Source organism: Oncorhynchus masou, chromosome 15, assembly GCF_036934945.1.
Source record: "Oncorhynchus masou masou isolate Uvic2021 chromosome 15, UVic_Omas_1.1, whole genome shotgun sequence".
Taxonomy (NCBI): Eukaryota; Metazoa; Chordata; class Actinopteri; order Salmoniformes; family Salmonidae; genus Oncorhynchus; species Oncorhynchus masou.
This window is the reverse complement of record NC_088226.1, coordinates 67519316-67534950: the sequence shown is the minus strand read 5'-3', so window position 1 is coordinate 67534950 and position 15635 is coordinate 67519316. Positions and strand designations below refer to the sequence as shown.

At 56.5% G+C, this 15635-nt stretch overlaps 1 protein-coding gene and 1 pseudogene across 2 annotated transcripts in view; both read left to right on the top strand.

Moving 5' to 3' along the window:
- LOC135556712 (zinc finger protein 609-like) overlaps positions 1-15635 on the top strand; it is a 648963-nt gene that overhangs the window by 571115 nt on the left and 62213 nt on the right. The gene's annotated exons all lie outside the window — the stretch shown is intronic.
- The window catches only part of LOC135555200 (protein mono-ADP-ribosyltransferase PARP6-like), a 25039-nt pseudogene continuing 22298 nt past the window's right edge, over positions 12895-15635 (top strand).

Here is a 15635-nt window from a genome sequence, read left to right as displayed (position 1 = left end):
CCCTCCAAAGATTTTCTATGGGGTTGAGATCTGGAGACTGGCTAGGCCACTCCAGGACCTTGAAATGATTCTTACGAAGCCACTCCTTCGTTGCCCGGGAGGTGTGTTTGGGATCATTGTCATGCCGAAAGACCCAGCCACGTTTCATCTTAAATGCCCTTGATGATGGAAGGAGGTTTTCACTCAAAAAAAGTGCACATCATGCTATTCCTTGCATGGCCCATAGAGGGTGCACTCCACCATCTCTTTTGAACATTTCAAAACTCATTTCGTTGTTCACCGTTAAATATGTCATTTTTGCACAATCAACATACTTTTTTGTTATTCCGCTTTGCAGTAATTACGCTATGGACAATAATAACTTGTGAATTATGATATTTCACAACCTTTATAATAATCTAAGGTCAACTATCCTGTGAAAAGGAACTCTCTTTAGTCATTCAACATATTCCACTGTACCATAAGTCTATGGTAAAGTGCACATCATGCTATTCCTTGCATGGCCCATAGAGGGCGGACACCACCATCTCTTGCAGTTGATGCACAAAGGCAGCCATGTTTTGCAGCTGAGGGAATAAGGAAAGCCTTTGGCAGATTCTCCCAGAGCAAACCAAACATGAAAAATACTAACAAACTATCACTGATTACTGGTGCTGTTCTCCGTTGGTTCAGGTTGATCTCTCTTAGACCGGTCTGGTCTCTCCACTGATCTTCTTACATTATCGTGGATAAATAGGAAAGCAAAACCATAGTGTGTGAGAGAATCCCCCTCTCTACCTATCCTCTCTCTCTCTGCATCCCCTCACCCTCTCTCTCTCTCTCTCTCTCTCTCTCTGCATCCCTCTCTGCACCCCCCCTCTCTCCCTATCATCTCTGTCTCTGCATCCCTCTCTGCACCCCCCCTCTCTCCCTATCCTCTCTCTCTCTGCATCCCTCTCTGCACCCCCCTCTCTCTCTCTCTCTCTCTGCATCCCTCTCTGCACCCCCCTCTCTCCCTATCCTCTCTCTCTCTGCATCCCTCTCTGCACCCCCCTCTCTCCCTATCCTCTCTCTCTCTGCATCCCTCTCTGCACCCCCCCTCTCTCTCTCTCTCTCTCTCTGCATCCCTCTCTGCACCCCCTCTCTCCCTATCCTCTCTCTCTCTCTGCATCCCTCTCTGCACCCCCCCTCTCTCTCTCTCTCTCTCTGCATCCCTCTCTGCACCCCCCTCTCTCCCTATCCTCTCTCTCTCTCTGCATCCCTCTCTGCACCCCCTCTCTCTCTCTCTCTCTCTGCATCCCTCTCTGCACCCCCTCTCTCCCTATCCTCTCTCTCTCTGCATCCCTCTCTGCACCCCCCTCTCTCTCTCTCTCTGCTCCCTCTCTGCACCCCCCCCCTCTCTCCCTATCCTCTCTCTCTCTCTCTCTCTGCATCCCTCTCTGCACCCCCCTCTCTCTCTCTCTCTCTCTCTGCATCCCGCTCTGCACCCCCCCCCCTCTCTCTCTCTCTCTCTCTGCATCCCTCTCTGCACCCCCCCCCCTCTCTCTCTCTCTCTCTGCATCCCTCTCTGCACCCCCCCTCTCCCTATCCTCTCTCTCTCTGCATCCCTCTCTGCACCCCCCCTCTCTCTCTCTCTCTCTCTGCATCCCTCTCTGCACCCCCCCTCTCTCCCTATCCTCTCTCTCTCTGCATCCCTCTCTGCACCCCCTCTCTCTCTCTCTCTCTCTGCATCCCTCCCTGCACCCCCCTCTCTCCCTATCCTCTCTCTCTCTCTGCATCCCTCTCTGCACCCCCTCTCTCTCTCTCTCTCTCTGCATCCCTCTCTGCACCCCCCCTCTCTCCCTATCCTCTCTCTCTCTCTCTCTCTCTGCATCCCTCTCTGCACCCCCCTCTCTCTCTCTCTCTCTCTCTCTGCATCCCTCTCTGCACCCCCCCCTCTCTCTCTCTCTCTCTCTCTGCATCCCTCTCTGCACCCCCCCTCTCTCTCTCTCTCTCTCTCTGCATCCCTCTCTGCACCCCCTCTCTCCCTATCCTCTCTCTCTCTGCATCCCTCTCTGCACCCCCCTCTCTCTCTCTCTCTCTCTGCATCCCTCTCTGCACCCCCCCTCTCTCCCTATCCTCTCTCTCTCTCTGCATCCCTCTCTGCACCCCCTCTCTCTCTCTCTCTCTCTCTCTGCATCCCTCTCTGCACCCCCTCTCTCCCTATCCTCTCTCTCTCTCTGCATCCCTCTCTGCACCCCCCTCTCTCCCTATCCTCTCTCTCTCTGCATCCCCCTCTCTCTCTCTCTCTCTCTCTCTCTCTCTCTCTCTCTGCATCCCTCTCTGCACCCCCCCACTCTCTCTCTCTCTGCATCCCTCTCTGCACCCCCTCTCTCCCTATCCTCTCTCTCTCTCTGCATCCCTCTCTGCACCCCCCTCTCTCTCTCTCTCTCTCTCTCTCTGCATCCCTCTCTGCACCCCCCCTCTCCCTATCCTCTCTCTCTCTGCATCCCTCTCTGCACCCCCCTCTCTCTCCCTATCCTCTCTCTCTCTGCATCCCCCTCTCTCTCTCTCTCTCTCTCTCTCTCTCTCTCTCTCTCTCTCTGCATCCCTCTCTGCACCCCCTCTCTCCCTATCCTCTCTCTCTCTCTCTGCATCCCTCTCTGCACCCCCCCTCTCTCTCTCTCTCTCTCTCTGCATCCCTCTCTGCACCCCCCCTCTCCCTATCCTCTCTCTCTCTCTGCATCCCTCTCTGCACCCCCTCTCTCTCTCTCTCTCTCTCTCTGCATCCCTCTCTGCACCCCCCCCCCCCTCTCTCCCTATCCTCTCTCTCTCTGCATCCCTCTCTGCACCCCCCCTCTCTCTCTCTCTCTCTCTCTCTCTGCATCCCTCTCTGCACCCCCCTCTCTCCCTATCCTCTCTCTCTCTCTGCATCCCTCTCTGCACCCCCCCTCTCTCCCTCTCTCTCTCTCTCTCTGCATCCCTCTCTGCACCCCCCCTCTCCCTATCCTCTCTCTCTCTGCATCCCTCTCTGCACCCCCCCCTCTCTCTCTCTCTCTCTGCATCCCTCTCTGCACCCCCCTCTCCCTATCCTCTCTCTCTCTCTGCATCCCTCTCTGCACCCCCCCCCTCTCTCCCTATCCTCTCTCTCTCTGCATCCCTCTCTGCACCCCCTCTCTCTCTCTCTCTCTCTCTCTCTCTGCATCCCTCTCTGCACCCCCCCTCTCTCTCTCTCTCTCTCTCTGAATCCCTCTCTGCACCCCCCCCCTCTCTCTCTCTCTCTCTCTCTCTGCATCCCTCTCTGCACCCCCCCTCTCTCCCTATCCTCTCTCTCTCTCTGCATCCCTCTCTGCACCCCCCCCCCCTCTCTCTCTCTCTCTCTCTCTCTCTGCATCCCTCTCTGCACCCCCCTCTCTCCCTATCCTCTCTCTCTCTGCATCCCTCTCTGCACCCCCTCTCTCCCTATCCTCTCTCTCTCTCTGCATCCCTCTCTGCACCCCCCCCCCTCTCTCTCTCTCTCTCTCTCTGCATCCCTCTCTGCACCCCCCCCCCCTCCCTATCCTCTCTCTCTCTGCATCCCTCTCTGCACCCCCTCTCTCCCTATCCTCTCTCTCTCTCTGCATCCCTCTCTGCACCCCCTCTCTCTCTCTCTCTCTCTGCATCCCTCTCTGCACCCCCCCCTCTCTCCCTATCCTCTCTCTCTCTGCATCCCTCTCTGCACCCCCCCCCTCCTCTCCCTATCCCTCTCTCTCTCTGCATCCCTCTCTGCACCCCCTCTCTCTCTCTCTCTCTCTCTCTCTCTCTCTCTCTGCATCCCTCTCTGCACCCCCCCCTCTCTCCCTATCCTCTCTCTCTCTGCATCCCTCTCTGCACCCCCCTCTCTCCCTATCCTCTCTCTCTGCACCCCCCCTCTCTCTCTCTGCATCCCTCTCTGCCCCCCCCTCTGCATCCCCCTCTCCCTATCCTCTCTCTCATCTCTGCATCCCTCTCTGCACCCCCCCCTCTCTCTCTCTCTCTGCATCCCTCTCTGCACCCCCCCCCCCCCCCCCTCTCTCTCTCTCTCTGCATCCCTCTCTGCACCCCCCTCTCTCTCTCTCTGCATCCCTCTCTGCACCCCCCCCCTCCCTCTCTCTCTCTCTCTCTCTCTGCATCCCTCTCTGCACCCCCCCCCCCCCTCTCTCTCTCTCTCTCTCTGCATCCCTCTCTGCATCCCTCTGCACCCCCTCTCTCTCTCTCTGCATCCCTCTCTGCACCCCCCCCTCTCTCTCTCTCTCTGCAACCCTCTCTGCACCCCCCCTCTCTCTCTCTCTCTGCATCCCTCTCTGCATCCCCTCTCTCTCTCTCTGCATCCCTCTCTGCACCCCCCCCTCTCTCTCTCTCTCTGCATCCCTCTCTGCACCCCCCTCTCTCTCTCTCTCTCTGCATCCCTCTCTGCACCCCCCCTCTCTCTCTCTCTCTGCATCCCTCTCTGCACCCCCCTCTCTCTCTCTCTCTGCATCCCTCTCTGCACCCCCCCTCTCTCTCTCTGCATCCCTCTCTGCACCCCCCCCCTCTCTCTCTCTCTCTGCATCCCTCTCTGCACCCCCCCTCTCTCTCTCTCTCTCTGCATCCCTCTCTGCACCCCCCTCTCTCTCTCTCTCTGCATCCCTCTCTGCACCCCCCCTCTCTCTCTCTCTGCATCCCTCTCTGCACCCCCCCTCTCTCTCTCTCTCTGCATCCCTCTCTGCACCCCCCCTCTCTCTCTCTCTCTGCATCCCTCTCTGCACCCCCACTCTCTCCCTATCATCTCTGTCTCTGCATCCCTCTCTGCACCCCCCCTCTCTCTCTCTCTCTTTCTGCATCCCTCTCCTCTCTCTCCCTCTCTCAAACCGCACTCTCTCCCTGCCAGAGTAGACATATTGACCCAGACTAAGGTATTTAAATACTGCACAGTGATTTTCTACCAGGGGGAGGGGGAGGGGGGGGGGGATAAATGGGTCCTGTTTCAGCATAATTACTCCACGGTGATTCTGTGGCTGTAAGACACATCTCTCTCTCTCATACTGCCGCTCATTCACAAGACGCACACAGTTACTGCCCAGCTGGAACAACTGGGTGCAACAGTGGTGAGATTGTATTCTGGTTACTGTATGTAAAGCACATAAAATATGCTTTACCTCGTCGTGTAAAAGACATATTTCTCTTTTTGTAACGTTAGACCAGTTGGTTGTAATCTGGTTAGATGACATCTTTCACAACTCTTAGAACAAAACTAAAAAACAGATCATAATTTTTTATTTTTTTTTCAGAAGTTTTAAGCATATTTTCAATTGACTGAAAGTACAACACACAAAATCACACAGCAACTTTATCACCAAACCTATAAATACCTTTTCATATAAAGTAATTACCTTTCCCAATGCACAATACTTTCCTTTGATTCTCTTCTTCTTTATTTAAATACATTTGACCATCAATTAATCCAACTGAGTTCAATGATTAATCACTTAATCGTTTGGTAAAACTATAGATGTTAAACTGGTCTGTCTACTATGTAAGGATTTGGAGAACTACAGTAATAAAATGTGTTTAAAGTATAAACATCTAGAAGACATGGATGACACATGATAACATACATAATGACTACTGGTTATTGACCATTGATTCACATTGTGGAACCACAACTGGTCACCATATAAACGGGTGTGTGTGAACACTTACAATGTCTTTCAACATGGAGCAGATAGACAGCAAGGGAGAGGAAGACATCAGAGAGCTGGAGGACAAGGAGCCCTATCAGAGAGGTGGAAATGGAGCCCTCAGAGAGGTGGACAAGGTGCCCTCAGAGAGGTGGACAAGGAGACCTCAGAGAAGTGGACAAGGAGCCCCATCAGAGAGGTGGACAAGGAGCCCTCAGAGAGGTGGACAAGGAGCCCCATCAGAGAACAAAAAGCCCTCAGAGAGGTGGACATGGAGCCCTCGGAGAGGTGGACAAGGAGCCTTCAGAGAGGTGGACAAGGAGCCCTCAGAGAGGTGGACAAGGAGCCCTCAGAGAGGTGGACAAAATGGACAAGGAGCCCTCAGAGAGGTCACCAAAGCCTAGAGAGGTGGACAAGGAGCCCTCAGAGAGGTGGACAAGGAGCCCTCAGATTAGGTGGACCCCCATCAAGAGGTGGACAAGGAGCCCCATCAGAGAGGTGGACAAGGAGCCCTCAGAGAGGTGACCATCAATTAATCCAACTGACAAGGAGCCCTGGTCAGAGAGGTGGACAAGGAGCCCTACAGAGAGGTGGACAAGGAGCCCTCAGAGAGGTGGACAAGGAGCCCTCAGAGAGGTGGACAAGGAGCCCCATCAGAGAGGTGGACAAGGAGCCCTCAGAGAGGTGGACAAGGAGCCCCATCAGAGAGTGGACAAGGAGCCCCATCAGAGAGGTGGACAAGGAGCCCCATCAGAGAGGTGGTGGAGCACTTGGACAAGGAGCCCTCAGAGATGGACAAGGAGCCCCATCAGAGAGGTGGACAAGGGCCCTCAGAGAGGTGGACAAGGACCCCATCAGAGAGGAGCCCTGGAGATGGACAAGGAGCCCCATCAGAGAGGTGGACAAGGAGCCCCATCAGAGAGGTGGACAAGGAGCCTCAGAGAGGTGGACAAGGAGCCCTCAGAGAGGTGGACAAGGAGCCCTCAGAGAGGTGGACAAGGAGCCCCATCAGAGTGGTGGACAAGGAGCCCCATCAGAGAGGTGGACAAGTAGCCCTCAGAGAGGTGGACAAGTAGCCCTCAGAGAGGTGGACAAGAAGCCCCATCAGAGAGGTGGACAAGGAGCCCTCAGAGAGTTGGACAAGAAGCCCTCAGAGAGTTGGACAATGAGCCCCATCAGAGAGGTGGACAAGGAGCCCCATCAGAGAGGTGGACAAGGAGCCCCATCAGAGAGGTGGACAAGTAGCCCTCAGAGAGGTGGACAAGGAGCCCTCAGAGAGGTGGACAAGGAGCCCCATCAGAGAGGTGGACAAGAAGCCCTCAGAGAGGTGGACAAGGAGCCCCATCAGAGAGGTGGACAAGAAGCCCTCAGAGAGGTGGACAAGGAGCCCCATCAGAGAGGTGGACAAGGAGCCCCATCAGAGAGGTGGACAAGTAGCCCTCAGAGAGGTGGACAAGAAGCCCTCAGAGAGGTGGACAAGGAGCCCTCAGAGAGGTGGACAAGGAGCCCTCAGAGAGGTGGACAAGGAGCCCCATCAGAGAGGTGGACAAGGAGCCCCATCAGAGAGGTGGACAAGGAGTCCCTCAGAGTGGTGGACAAGGAGCCCCATCAGAGAGGTGGACAAGGAGCCCTCAGAGAGGTGGACAAGGAGCCCCATCAGAGAGATGGACAAGGAGCCCCATCAGAGAGGTGGACAAGAAGCCCTCAGAGATGTGGACAAGGAGCCCCATCAGAGAGGTGGACAAGGAGCCCCATCAGAGAGGTGGACAAGTAGCCCTCAGAGAGGTGGACAAGGAGCCCCATCAGAGAGGTGGACAAGGAGCCCCATCAGAGAGGTGGACAAGGAGCCCCATCAGAGAGGTGGACAAGGAGCCCCATCAGAGAGGTGGACAAGGAGCCCCATCAGAGAGGTGGACAAGGAGCCCCATCAGAGAGGTGGACAAGTAGCCCTCAGAGAGGTGGACAAGGAGCCCTCAGAGAGGTGGACAAGTAGCCCTCAGAGAGGTGGACAAGGAGCCCCATCAGAGAGGTGGACAAGGAGCCCCATCAGAGAGGTGGACAAGGAGCCCCATCAGAGAGGTGGACAAGGAGCCCCATCAGAGAGGTGGACAAGGAGCCCCATCAGAGAGGTGGACAAGGAGCCCCATCAGAGAGGTGGACAAGTAGCCCTCAGAGAGGTGGACAAGAAGCCCTCAGAGAGGTGGACAAGGAGCCCCATCAGAGAGGTGGACAAGGAGCCCCATCAGAGAAGTGGACAAGTAGCCATCAGAGGGTGGACAAGGAGCCCCATCAGAGAGGTGGACAAGGAGCCCTCAGAGAGATGGACAGAGCCCTCAGAGAGGTGGACAAGGAGCCCCATCAGAGAGGTGGACAAGGAGCCCCATCAGAGAGGTGGACAAGGAGCCCCATCAGAGAGGTGGACAAGGAGAGCCCCTCAGAGAGGTGGACAAGGAGCCCTCAGAGAGGTGGACAAGGAGCCCCATCAGAGAGGTGGACAGGAGCCCTCAGAGAGGTGGACAAGGAGCCCTCAGAGAGGTGGACAAGGAGCCCCATCAGAGAGGTGGACAAGGGTGGACAAGGTGAGAGGTGGACAAGGAGCCCTCAGAGAGGTGGACAAGGAGCCCTCAGAGAGGTGGACAAGGAGCCCTCAGAGAGGTGGACAAGGAGCCCTCAGAGAGGTGGACAAGGAGCCCTCAGAGAGGTGGACAAGGAGCCCTCAGAGAGGTGGACAAGGAGCCCTCAGAGAGGTGGACAAGGAGCCCCATCAGAGAGGTGGACAAGGAGCCCCATCAGAGAGGTGGACAAGGAGCCCTCAGAGAGGTGGACAAGGAGCCCTCAGAGAGGTGGACAAGGAGCCCCATCAGAGAGGTGGACAAGGAGCCCTCAGAGAGGTGGACAAGGAGCCCTCAGAGAGGTGGACAAGGAGCCCCATCAGAGAGGTGGACAAGGAGCCCTCAGAGAGGTGGACAAGGAGCCCCATCAGAGAGGTGGACAAGGAGCCCCATCAGAGAGGTGGACAAGGAGCCCCATCAGAGAGGTGGACAAGGAGCCCTCAGAGCAAGGAGCCCTCAGAGAGGTGGACAAGGAGCCCCATCAGAGAGGTGGACAAGGAGCCCTCAGAGAGGTGGACAAGGAGCCCCATCAGAAGAGGTGGACAAGGAGCCCTCAGAGAGATGGACAAGGAGCCCCATCAGAGAGGTGGACAAGGAGCCCCATCAGAGAGGTGGACTAGGACCCATCAGAGAGGTGGACAAGGAGCCCTCAGAGAGGTGGACAAGGAGCCCTCAGAGAGGTGGACAAGGAGCCCCATCAGAGAGGTGGACAAGGAGCCCCATCAGAGAGGTGGACAAGGAGCCCTCAGAGAGGTGGACAAGTAGCCCTCAGAGAGGTGGACAAGAAGGAGAGGTGGACAAGGAGCCCCATCAGAGAGGTGGACAAGGAGCCCTCAGAGAGGTGGACAAGGAGCCCCATCAGAGAGGTGGACAAGGAGCCCCATCAGAGAGGTGGACAAGGAGCCCCATCAGAGAGGTGGACAAGGAGCCCCATCAGAGAGGTGGACAAGGAGCCCTCAGAGAGGTGGACAAGGAGCCCCATCAGAGAGGTGGACAAGGAGCCCTCAGAGAGGTGGACAAGGAGCCCCATCAGAGAGGTGGACAAGGAGCCCCATCAGAGAGGTGGACAAGGAGCCCCATCAGAGAGGTGGACAAGGAGCCCCATCAGAGGTGGACAAGAGGTGGACAAGAAGCCCTCAGAGAGGTGGACAAGGAGCCCCATCAGAGAGGTGGACAAGGAGCCCTCAGAGAGGTGGACAAGGAGCCCCATCAGAGAGGTGGACAAGTAGCCCCATGAGAGTGGACAAGGAGTCCTCAGAGTGGTGGACAAGGAGCCCCATCAGAGAGGTGGACAAGGAGCCCCATCAGAGAGGTGGACAAGGAGCCCTCAGAGAGGTGGACAAGGAGCCCCATCAGAGAGGTGGACAAGAAGCCCTCAGAGAGGTGGACAAGGAGCCCCATCAGAGAGGTGGACAAGGAGCCCCATCAGAGAGGTGGACAAGTGGACAAGGAGCCCCATCAGAGAGGTGGACAAGGAGCCCCATCAGAGAGGTGGACAAGGAGCCCCATCAGAGAGGTGGACAAGGAGCCCCATCAGAGAGGTGGACAAGAGCCCTCAGAGAGGTGGACAAGGAGCCCCATCAGAGAGGTGGACAAGTAGCCCTCAGAGAGGTGGACAAGGAGCCCCATCAGAGAGGTGGACAAGGAGCCCTCAGAGAGGTGGACAAGGAGCCCCATCAGAGAGGTGGACAAGGAGCCCCATCAGAGAGGTGGACAAGGAGCCCCATCAGAGAGGTGGACAAGGAGCCCTCAGAGAGGTGGACAAGGAGCCCCATCAGAGAGGTGGACAAGGAGCCCCATCAGAGAGGTGGACAAGGAGCCCTCAGAGAGTGGACAAGGAGCCCTCAGAGAGGTGGACAAGGAGCCCCATCAGAGAGGTGGACAAGGAGCCCCATCAGAGAGGTGGACAAGGAGCCCCATCAGAGAGGTGGACAAGGAGCCCTCAGAGAGGTGGACAAGGAGCCCCATCAGAGAGGTGGACAAGGAGCCCTCAGAGAGAAGTGGACAAGGAGCCCCATCAGAGAGGTGGACAAGGAGCCCCATCAGACAAGAGGTGGACAAGGCCCCCATCAGAGAGGTGGACAAGGAGCCCTCAGAGAGGTGGACAAGGAGCCCTCAGAGAGGTGGACAAGGAGCCCCATCAGAGAGGTGGACAAGGAGCCCCATCAGAGAGGTGGACAAGGAGCCCCATCAGAGAGGTGGACAAGGAGCCCCATCAGAGAGGTGGACAAGGAGCCCCAGAGAGGTGGACAAGACCCTCAGAGAGATGGACAAGGAGCCCCATCAGAGAGGTGGACAAGGAGCCCTCAGAGAGGTGGACAAGGAGCCCCATCAGAGAGGTGGACAAGGAGCCCTCAGAGAGGTGGACAAGGAGCCCTCAGAGAGGTGGACAAGGAGCCCTCAGAGAGGTGGACAAGGAGCCCCATCAGAGAGGTGGACAAGGAGCCCCATCAGAGAGGTGGACAAGGAGCCCCATCAGAGAGGTGGACAAGGAGCCCTCAGAGAGGTGGACAAGGAGCCCCATCAGAGAGGTGGACAAGAGGGACAAGCCCTCAGAGAGGTGGACAAGGAGCCCTCAGAGAGGTGGACAAGGAGCCCCATCAGAGAGGTGGACAAGTAGCCCTCAGAGAGGTGGACAAGGAGCCCCATCAGAGAGATGGACAAGGAGCCCTCAGAGAGGTGGACAAGGAGCCCTCAGAGAGGTGGGCAAGGAGCCCCATCAGAAAGGTGGACAAGGAGCCCTCAGAGGTGGACAAGGAGCCCCATCAGAGAGGTGGACAAGGAGCCCCATCAGAGAGTGGACAAGGAGCCCCATCAGAGAGGTGGACAAGGAGCCCTCAGAGGTGGACAAGGAGCCCCATCAGAGAGGTGGACAAGGAGCCCCATCAGAGAGGTGGACAAGTAGCCCTCAGAGGTGGACAAGGAGCCCTCAGAGAGGTGGACAAGGAGCCCCATCAGAGGGTGGACAAGTAGCCCTCAGAGAGGTGGACAAGGAGCCCCATCAGAGAGTTGGACAAGGAGCCCCATCAGAGAGGTGGACAAGGAGCCCTCAGAGAGGTGGACAAGGAGCCCTCAGAGAGGTGGACAAGGAGCCCCATCAGAGAGGTGGACAAGGAGCCCTCAGAGAGGTGGACAAGGAGCCCCATCAGAGAGGTGGACAAGGAGCCCCATCAGAGAGGTGGACAAGGAGCCCCATCAGAGAGGTGGACAAGGAGCCCCATCAGAGAGGTGGACAAGGAGCCCTCAGAGAGGTGGACAAGGAGCCCTCAGAGAGAGTGGACAAGGAGCCCTCAGAGAGGTGGACAAGGAGCCCTCAGAGAGGTGGACAAGGAGCCCCATCAGAGAGGTGGACAAGGAGCCCCATCAGAGAGGTGGACAAGGAGCCCCATCAGAGAGGTGGACAAGGAGCCCCATCAGAGAGGTGGACAAGGAGCCCCATCAGAGAGGTGGACAAGTAGCCCTCAGAGAGGTGGACAAGGAGCCCCATCAGAGAGGTGGACAAGGAGCCCCATCAGAGAGGTGGACAAGGAGCCCTCAGAGAGGTGGACAAGGAGCCCTCAGAGAGGTGGACAGAGAGGTGGACAAGGAGCCCCATCAGAGAGGTGGACAAGGAGCCCCATCAGAGAGGTGGACAAGGAGCCCCATCAGAGAGGTGGACAAGGAGCCCCATCAGAAAGGTGGACAAGTAGCCCTCAGAGAGGTGGACAAGGAGCCCCATCAGAGAGGTGGACAAGAGCCCCATCAGAGAGGTGGACAAGGAGCCCCATCAGAGAGGTGGACAAGGACCCTCAGAGAGGTGGACAAGGAGCCCCATCAGAGAGGTGGACAAGGAGCCCCATCAGAGAGGTGGACAAGTAGCCCTCAGAGAGGTGGACAAGGAGCCCTCAAAGAGGCGGACAATGAGCCCCATCAGAGAGGCGGACAATGAGCCCTCAGAGAGGTGGACAATGAGCCCTCAGAGAGGCGGACAATGAGCCCCATCAGAGAGTTGGACAAGGAGCCCCATCAGAGAGTTGGACAAGGAGCCCCATCAGAGCGGTGGACAAGGAGCCCTCAGAGAGTTTGGACAAGAAGCCCTCAGAGAGGTGGACAAGGAGCCCCATCAGAGAGGTGGACAAGGAGCCCCATCAGAGAGGTGGACAAGTAGCCCTCAGAGAGGTGGACAAGAAGCCCTCAGAGAGGTGGACAAGGAGCCCTCAGAGAGGTGGACAAGGAGCCCTCAGAGAGGTGGACAAGGAGCCCTCAGAGAGGTGGACAAGTAGCCCTCAGAGAGGTGGACAAGGAGCCCTCAGAGAGGTGGACAAGTAGCCCTCAGAGAGGTGGACAAGGAGCCCTCAGAGAGGTGGACAAGGAGCCCCATCAGAGAGGTGGACAAGGAGCCCTCAGAGAGGTGGACAAGGAGCCCTCAGAGAGGTGGACAAGGAGCCCCATCAGAGAGGTGGACAAGGAGCCCCATCAGAGAGGTGGACAAGGAGCCCTCAGAGAGGTGGACAAGGAGCCCCATCAGAGTGGTGGACAAGGAGCCCTCAGAGAGGTGGACAGGGAGCCCTCAGAGAGGTGGACAAGGAGCCCTCAGAGAGGTGGACAAGGAGCCCCATCAGAGAGGTGGACAAGGAGCCCCATCAGAGAGGTGGACAAGGAGCCCCATGGACAAGAGCCCTCAGAGAGGTGGACAAGGAGCCCTCAGAGAGGTGGACAAGGAGCCCTCAGAGAGGTGGACATGGAGCCCTCAGAGAGGTGGACATGGAGCCCTCAGAGAGGTGGACAAGGAGCCCTCAGAGAGGTGGACAAGGAGCCCTCAGAGAGATGGACAAGGAGCCCCATCAGAGAGGTGGACAAGGAGCCCCATCAGAGAGGTGGACAAGGAGCCCCATCAGAGAGGTGGACAAGGAGCCCCATCAGAGAGGTGGACAAGGAGCCCTCAGAGAGGTGGACAAGGAGCCCTCAGAGAGGTGGACAAGGAGCCCTCAGAGAGGTGGACAAGGAGCCCTCAGAGAGGTGGACAAGGAGCCCTCAGAGAGGTGGACAAGGAGCCCTCAGAGAGGTGGACAAGGAGCCCCATCAGAGAGGTGGACAAGGAGCCCTCAGAGAGGTGGACAAGAAGCCCTCAGAGAGGTGGACAAGGAGCCCTCAGAGAGGTGGACATGGAGCCACCAGATTAATGAGGAAGTGTCCATTACACACAAACACATGACCACACACACTACATCACAGATGAAGATACAATACTTACTACACAAGATAGAGTTACTAGAGAGAGAATGAACAGAGGAACAAAACAGAGAGAGGCAAAAAGAGAAGAGTCAGAAACGAGGGAGATGAGGAGAATGACAAGGAGAGGAGAGGAATACGGATTAACACCTGGGATAATCACTGATCTTGGATCAGGTTTAGTAACAGTTAACAACAGTAGACGTTCTAAACAGGGAGAATGACTGATCTTGGATCAGTTTAACAGTAGGTATCCAGATCACCCCTCTCTACCTGCACTACCCATTCAGTGTCAAGCACCGTCTCCATGTTTCCATGCATATTGTACACCGCTCACCCACACCGCTCACCCACACCGCTCACCCACACTGCTCACCCACACCGCTCACCCACACCACACCGCTCACCCACCGCTCACCCACCCGCTCACCCACACCGCCACCCACACCGCTGCTCACCCACACCGCTCACCCACACCGCTCACCCACACCGCTCACCACACCGCTCACCCACACCGCTCACCCACACACACCGCTCACCCACCCACACACCGCTCAGCTCACCCACACCGCTCACCCACACCGCTCACCCACACCGCTCACCCACACAGCTCCCACCCACACACGCTCGCCCCCACACCGCTCGCCCGCTCACCCACACCGCTCGCCCACACCGCTCGCCCACACCGCTCGCCCACACCGCTCGCCCACACTGCTTACCCACACTGCTCACCCACACCGCTCACACACACTGCCCACACTGCTCACCCACACCGCTCACCCACCCACCCACACCGCTCACCCACACCGCTCACCCACACCGCTCACCCACACTGCTCACCCACACTGCTCACCCACACCGCTCACCCACACTGAAGTACTCACCCACACCGCTCACCCACACCGCTCACCCACACCGCTCACCCACACCGCTCACCCACACCGCTCACCCACACCGCTCACCCACACCGCTCACCCACACCGCTCACCCACACCGCTCACCCACACCGCTCACCCACACAGCTCACCCACACCGCTCACCCACACCGCTGCCCACCCACACTGCTCCCACACCGCCACCCACACTGCTCACCCACTGCTCACACACACTGCCCACCCACACTGCTTACCCACACTGCTTACCCACACTGAAAGTCACTGTTCACCCACACTGACCCACACCGCTGGTCACCCACACTGCTCACACTGCTCACCCATGTCACCCACACTGGTCACCCACACTGGTCACCCACACTGGTCACCCACACTGGTCACCCACACTACTCATCCACACTGAAGGACACTACAAGGTCGCAGCCATTTCCATTTGGACTCTTATCGCAGTACTGGAGTTTCATTCATAAGGACTTCTCTCCAGGATGAAAAGGAATTTTCAATTATAGCTCCGGGCATACTGTGCAGCAACTGATAATTAACAATAATAATGATGGGGGGAAATGAATGAATTTGAGCTCTGGGAGTGAGGATGCTTATCTAGCAACTGTAATGTGTGTTCGTTTTGGTGTTTTTGTTGGAGTAGGTTACCTCAGATGTATAGAAAATACACACACACACACACACACACACACACACACACACACACACACACACACACACACACACACACACACACACACACACACACACACACACACACACACGGTCTGTTGCAGGTGGGGAGGCGTACTTGGTTGATCCAAGCCAAGCCTGGAAGTAGGCCAATGCCCCTGAGAGTAACAAGAGAAACCAGTGTCACAATCTGTCACCTTCTGGAGTTGGGAGAATGATCATGTGTGTGTCTCTCTCTCTCCCTCTCTGTCTCTCTCTGTCTGTATCACTCTTCAGCAAATGTAAAAAATATATATAAAGAAAGCAATGTGGGAACAAATATATAATTGCTGGTCAAACCTAGCAAGTAAAAACCATAGACAATTTGTAGTTCTGCATTATTGCCTTATAAGGACAGGTTTGAATGTTGGACACCTTAAATACAGTGATTTGATTTGATTTGAAATACAGTGCATTCGGAAAGCATTCGGACCCCTTGACTCTTTCCACATTTTGTTACGTTACAGCCTTATTCTAAAATGGATTTCAATTGGTTTACACACAATACTCCATAATGACAAAGCAAAAACAGGTTTTTAGACATTTTTGCAAATGTATAAAAAAATATA